The following is an 8,011-nucleotide window of genomic DNA, read 5'->3' on the forward strand; positions in this document are numbered from 1 at the left end:
TACACATAGTGACATAGTAATAACCCACTGACTGAACCCATACAAATATTTTATTTAATTATTTATTCCATAATTATACATTTAATTAATAATAAAAATATACGGGTCGTTATAAATATCATGTTTAAATCATTATATTTTCGATTCGAATCTAGGGTTCATAACTGGGATTTGGGGTTCTTATTTCTAGGGGTTATTGAATAATTTTGATGGCTGATATAGCTTCTTATGTATTATAATCAATCGATTGATACTAATTAATTGAACAAACGATACTTGAGTCGATGAATTCGAATTCTAAGGTTTATGCGTAATTTTCAAAACATAGCTTCGTGATTTCTGTGAATATTTGGTTCTTGTGATGTTAGGGGTTTGATTATACAGTTCATAGGCTTTGATTTGCACTATAGAACATTGAGTTTCATGTACGGGTTTGATTAATTCGAATTTTAGGGTTCATACCCGTTTTGATTTGGGTATTTTTGATTTACTGATATTTGGATTATGAAACTGATATGATTAGTTTTGTCTGGTTGATTAGTAAATTTTAAGTATTTTTACATGATTTTTACAGTTCATGATAGTTGGGACGAGTTCGTTGGGTTTGACCCGTTTGTAATTCGGGTTGAATGATTTCATGAACTATACGATGATTTTTGGTTCTGTTTGATGTTGCGAATAGATTCTTCATGTCCTAAGCTTCATTTTGATGTGTAGAACATAGGGTTTTAAGTTCAGGTTAGTAAAGAACGTATTTTGGCCGGAGTTGTTGGTTGCAGATAACCGGAGATGAAGTTCCGGTGATGATATGGTCATGTTTTGATCAGAATTGAACTTAGAATGATACAGGGAAACATTTGGGATAAAAAACCAAGTGGAATGGTGTATTTTTGACCATGAACGGACGCTGCCGGAGTCCAGAAACCGGTGGACCTTCAGGGTCGACCTGGTTGTGTTCTTCATGACCCGTTTGACCCGATTGGATTACCCGGTTTTGATCCAATTTTGTCAGAATTTGATTTCTGACAAATATTTCTGGAATTTTATTTTATTTTTATTTTTATTAATTATAAAAATCAGATTTTTTTATTTTATAAATTGTTTAATTAATTGATTTATGTTATAAATAATTCTGAAATATATTCTAAAAATCAGATTTAATTATTTTCTCAATTATTTATTATTTATTTATTAAATTATGTAAAAATAATTAATTATTTTGATAATTAATCAAATAATTTTCAATAAATCATAATAAATTTATTTTAATTCCAAAAATTCTAGAAAAACCATTTTTAGTTCTGATTTTTTTAAATAATTATTTAAAAATTATTTTAGGATTTAAAAATTAGTAATAATTATTTTAGTAAATAATAAATTGAATTATATGTATTTAATTGATAATAATTAGACCGATAGGCCGATTCGAGCGAAACGAAAGCCCTTTGACTCAGAAAAATAAATTATTTTCACTAAAAATAATATTTAAACCTAATTTCTCTAGAAATTATTTGACCTTGTTATTTATTTGATTATAAGCCGAATCGCGTGCCAAGACGAGTTCGATAAATCCTGAAAAATAGGAAACGAGTCAGATAATGATCAGTTAAGCGATCAACGAGTCGATTTTGATTCTAAAAATTATTTTAACTATAAAAATGATTATGTGGCTTATGTGCTTATGTGTATTATGTGGTTAATCGAGTCTTACTTGTTAATATATAATATACGAGTCAATCATAAGCGCATGGGTAGAAAATAGGAACGATGTGAAGTCGGTTCAAGACGCAATTGAAGTACGAAATGACTAAGCCAATATATTTCTCTAACAAAAGCTAAGCCAGCAAGGCAGGTTGAGCCGGTGATAGACAAAGGTGACATATGTGAAGTTAGTCACGCAGAAGGCAAGTTTTTCCCCTATTCTAATTTCAGAATAGTGATATTCCTCAGATTCATATCACACTTTCACTCATTTGATTCTTGTACACAAACACTGATACACACTTGTTATTCTCTTGTTTATATTTCATTTCGATTCTTGATTTTCCCTTTTCCTTTGAATTCCTTATTCATATTCCAATTGATACGCATACACATTGGTATATTCTGGCGATTAGAATATATCAAAGTATACCAATTGATCTGGTTGCTACTCCATGGACTGGATAATGATATTCTGGGATTAAGTTTTACATAATCCTAAGGACCGGGACATAACTGAATCCTTGAGATGGGCAGTAGTGCCTGGGTTCCCGACTGGATCTATATAGTGGGATATAGATCTGCACTGTATCTTGGCTGATCAGCAGGGTATAGATGCGAACTTGTGTCTAGTTTAGTTCGTTTGCATTCGCCAGTAGTGGATTTCTAGCTCGGATCTATATAGTGGGATATAGATCTGCACTGTATATTGACAGGGAAGTTTCCAAAACCGCTCTGGCAGGAAGCCGGGATTTCAAGCTCGGACAAATTTGTATTTTAAAAGGATAGGACAAGGTATCCAGAAAACAGGTAATCGTTTCCAAACCCCCAGCCAGCAGGGAATTGTCAGAGTCCCAATGTCGTACTGCAAGACTTGTGGACGGAAACATACTGACGTCTGTATCAAAATGGATGTGACATGTTTCAAATATAAGCAGAAAGGGAACTATTCTAACGAATGTCCAACGGGAAAAACAGCAGAAGTTACTTGCTTTTAATATGGAAAGAAAGGGCATATCACTAGGAATTGCAGAGGACCAGCAATGACAGCTAGTATTCTAAAAGTGTTGGCATTACCTCCTCCACCGCCGCTTAACCAACCGAGAGCAAGGACTTTCAACTTGATAATGAAAGAAGCAGTGCAGAGTCCTAGTGTAATTGCAGGTATGCTTTTGGTGAATTCCGTAAATTTAAAAGTATGATTGATTTTGGAGCTACCCGTTCATTTATTTATGAAAAATTTCTTGATAAGTTACATTGCGAAATTGAATGGTTGGGCGAGACGTTAATTATAAAATTAGCGAATGACGACCAAGTCCCAGTAGATCGAGTATGTTCTGCGTGCGATATCGAAATAGCCGGACATCATTTCTCCGTAGATTTGATTCTTTTCAAGTTATGAGAGTTTGACATTATTTTGGGAATGAATTGGTTAGCCTGTCATAATGCTCAGATCGATTATGCGAACAAGAAAGTAAAATTGCGAACTGCAGAAAATACAACGGTAATGTTCAAAGGCGAAAAATAGCGGAAGAAATTTCTGATAGTAATGTAGACCAAACGATTGCGTCGATAGGGATGTGAGATATATATAGCCTACGTGTTAGATACCAAGAAGAGAAATCCCAAAATAGAAGACATTCCGGTTGTATATAAATTTTCTATCATCTTTCCAGACGAGCTTCTAGGGTTACCGCTAGATCGAGAAATTGAATTCACGATTGACTTAGTGCCAAGTACAGAACTAGTTTTGAAAGCTCTGTATCAAATGACAGCAGTCGAGATGAAATAATTGTCAATGCAATTGCAAAATCTTCTAGACCGAGGCATCATAAGACCCAGTATATCCCTGTGGGGTGCACCGGTATTGTTCGTGAAAAAGAAAGATGGCAGCATGCGATTATGCATTGACTATCGGGAATTGAATAAGCTCACTATCAAGAATAAACATCATTTACCGAGAATCGACGATTTGTTTGATCAGCTAAAAGGAGCCGCATGGTTTTCAAAAATAGATTTGAGATCGGGTTATCATCAATTAAGGATTAAAGCTGAAGAAATCCCCAAGACTGCATTCCGTACTAGATATGGACATTATGATTTTCTGGTAATGGCATTCAGTTTGACCAACGTGCCAACAACATTCATGGATATGATGAACACAGTATTCAAGAGGTACTTGGATAAATTTGTGATTGTATTTATCGATGACATCTTGATTTATTCAAAGATGGAAGAAGAGCATGCTGAGCACTTAAGGATTACTTTGGAAATTCTAAGGAAGGAGCAACTATACGCAAAATTCTCAAAATGTGAATTTTGGTTGAAGGAAGTACAATTTCTAGTGCACATCATCAGTAGAGAAGGTATTCAAGTTTATCCAGCGAAGGTTGAAGCTGTGTTGAATTGGGAAAGGCCGAAGACACCAACAGACGTTCAAAGTTTCTTGGGATTGGCAGGATACTATAGAATATTTGTCAAAGATTTTGTGAAAATAGCAACGCCACTGACCAAGTTAACTCGAAAGAGTGAAAAGTTCGTATGGAATGACAAATATGAAGAAAGTTTCCAAGAGTAGAAGAATTGATTAGTAACCGCACCAGTACTTGTATTGCCAAATGAGCATGGAAATTTTGTCATTTACAGCAATGCTTCATACCGCGGACTAGGATGTGTACTGATGAAACACGATAACGTCATTGTATATGCCCCGAGATAACTAAAACCTCATGAACAAAAGTATCCTACACATGATTTAGAATTAGCAGTGATTGTCTTTGCATTGAAACTTTGGAGGCACTATCTCTACGGTGAGAAATGTGAAATCTACACGGATCATAAAAGTTTGAAGTACATCTTTACGTATAAGGAACTGAACATAACACAACGCCGATGGCTGGAATTGATTAAAGATTACGATGTTATGATCAGTTGTCATCCAGGAAAAGCGAACGTTGTGGCAGATGCGCTGAGCCGAAAAGAAAGGTTAAATCTGTTAACTTCATGTGAAGAATTAGTTAAGGAATTTGATAAGTTGGAAATCGAAATTTATGTTCCCAATGAATCTATTGAAGCTATTTACACTATAACTTTTCAACCGAAATTATTAGAGAAGATTCGACGATGTCAAGAAGAAGTGATGGATCAAGATCACGACTTAACATGAGAAGAAATTACAACTCGGAAAGATAACGAAAGAATCATATGCTTTGCATCAAGAATCTGGATCCCTAATGTGGCCGAGCTAAAAGAAGAAATATTACGAGATGCGCACAGTTCGAAGTACTCCATACATCTAGGAAGTACAAAAATGTACCGCGATTTGAAGGATAACTTTTGGTGGCCAAATATGAAGAATGAGATAGCAGAATGGGTAAGTAAATGCTACACATGCCAGCGAGTTAAAGCAAAACATCAACGTCCGAGTGGATTACTACAACCATTGGATATTCCGGAATGGAAATGGGAACATCTAGCGATGGACTTTGTAGTAGGACTTCCAAGAACTAAAGCAAATCATGATGCGATATGGGTAATCATTGACATACTAACAAAGTCGGAACATTTTCAACCGATTAATGAAAGATTTTCGCTCGGCAACCTAGTGCACTTGTATCTTAAAGAAATTATGATGCGACATGGAGTTCTAATATATGTCGTGTCTGATCAAGATCCCCGTTTCAATTCAAGATTTTGGAGACAATTTTAAGAATATCTTGGAACTAAATTAAAAATGAGTACCACTTATCATCCGCAAACCGATGGGTAGAGTGAAAGGACTATCCAAATAATCGAGGACATGCTACGAGTTTGTACGATTGATTTCGAAGGTAGTTGGGATGAGCATCTACCTTTGGTTGAATTTTCTTACAATAACAGCTATCATGCAAGCATTGGGATGCCACCATACGAAGCGTTATATGGAAGAAAATGTAGATAACCGGTATATTGGGATGAAGTTGGAAAATGCAAGGTTTTGGGTCCAAAGTTAATTCAACAGACTAAAGAAAAGATAGAACTTATTCGAAAGCGACTAGATGCAGCACAAAATAGATAACGAAAATATGCAGATCAAGCCAGGAAGGATATGGACTACCAGGAAGGTGAGCACGTGTTACTCAAAATATCGCCATGGAAAGGATTGACCAGATTTGGCAACAAGGGTAAATTATAGCCACGATACGTCGGACCATTTCAAATTTTGAAGAAAGTGGGAAAAGTTGTGTACGAGTTAGCCTTACCGCCTTATATGTAGCATATTCACAATGTGTTTCACGTGTCGATGCTTAAACGATATAATCCTGATTTTAGGCATGTAATAAAGTATGAACCGATAGATATCCAACCTGATTTGTCTTTTATAGAATAACCGGTGAGAATTTTAGGTCGGTAAGAAAAAGTATTGAGAAATAAGTCTGTATCTCTAGTGCGAGTTTTGTGGAGAAAGCCTATGGTTGAATAATCAACCTGGGAACTTGAGAGTGAGATGTTAGAGAAATATCCTCATTTATTTTCTTAGCGAAATTCTGAGGATAGAATCCTGTTAAGGAGGGGGGGATGTAACGTCTGGGAAAATTATGTCTGTATTATATCATATTTATAATAAATTATGTTTGTTAATGTGTCATTTATGTGTAATTAACTGTCAAACCCTAATTGCTATGTGTCACTTGCATTCTGTGTGTCTAGGTATTTTCAGGATATTTTCAAATATTTCAATTAAAATAATGGGCCTTATTTTTCATCAAACGACTTTTACCTTCGCATTATTCTGAACATCTAGGTATTTTATAAATTTTCTCGTTTCGCGAAAAATGTCTTTTCCGGGCCCCATTGGGTGTTAAAAACCCCACAAAAATCATATTTTTATTTTTAAAAAATTATAGGATTTTCATTTATACCATTTCTTTGTATTTTTGCATTATTCACAATTTTTGGGAAATTTTGACATATATATTGTATATATAAAATATTTATAAATTAAATTTTAATACTCAAAAATTATAAAATTATGGGCTTATTAATTTTAAAAGATGTAGAATTAGGGCCTTAATTTTAATTAGGAGAATTAATTTTACTACTATAAATAGCCTAATTTTTATTTAATTAATCATTAAAAATTAAAAAAATTAGGAAAATTCTCTGCAGTCGGGTTAGGGTTTGCAATTCGGGTCAAGAATTCGAGCAGTGATTCCGATCAGTTTCCGGCATCGATTACAGACATGTAAGTACTCAAAATGAAGCTCTTGAGTTGTTCTTTCAGTTTGTATCATCAATTTCATGTTTAAATCAGTATATTTTTGATTTTGATTCTAGCGTTCATAACTGGGATTTGGGGTTCTTATTTCTAGGGGTTATTGAATAATTTTGATGGATGATATAGCTTCTCTGTATTGTAAGCAATCGATTGATACTAATTAATTGAACAAACGATACTTGAATCGATGAATTCGATTTCTAGGGTTTATGCGTAATTTTCAAAACATAGCTTCGTGATTTCTGTGAATATTTGGTTCTTGTGATGTTAGGGGTTTGATTATATTATTCATAGGCTTTGATTTGCACTATAGAACATTGAATTTCATGTACGGGTTTGATTAATTCAAATTTTAGGGTTCATACCCGTTTTGATTTGGGTATTTTTGATTTACTGATATAGTTAGTTTTGTCTTGTTGATTAGTAAATTTTAAGTATTTTTACATGATTTTTACAGTTCAGGATAGTTGGGACGAGTTCGTTGGGTTTGACCCGTTTGTAATTCGGGTTGAATGATTTCATGAACTATACGATGATTTTTGGTTATGTTTGATGTTGTGAATAGATTCTTCATGTCCTAAGCTTCATTTTGATGGGTAGAACATAGGGTTTTAAGTTCAGGTTAGTAAAGAACGTATTTTGGCCGGAGTTGTGGGTTGCAGATCACCGAAGATGAAGTTCCGGTGATGATATGGTCATGTTTTGATCAGAATTGAACTTATAATGATATAGGGAAAGATTTGGGATCAAAAACGAAGTGGAATGGTATATTTTGGCCATGAACGGATATTTCCGGAGTCCGGCCAAAGGCTGTCGGAATCTGGAAAATTTCCAGAAACCGGTGGACCTTCAAGGTCGACCCGGTTGTGTTCTTCATCACCCGTTTGACCCGATTGGATTACCCGGTTTTGATCCAATTTTGTCAGAGTTTGATTTCTGACAAATGTTTCTGGAATTTAATTTAATTTTTATTTTTATTAATTATAAAAATCAGATTTGTTTATTTTATAAATTGATTAATGAATTGATTTATATTATAAATAATTCTGAAAT

The sequence above is a fragment of the Apium graveolens genome, chromosome 8 (assembly GCF_009905375.1).
Source record: "Apium graveolens cultivar Ventura chromosome 8, ASM990537v1, whole genome shotgun sequence".
Taxonomy (NCBI): domain Eukaryota; kingdom Viridiplantae; phylum Streptophyta; class Magnoliopsida; order Apiales; family Apiaceae; genus Apium; species Apium graveolens.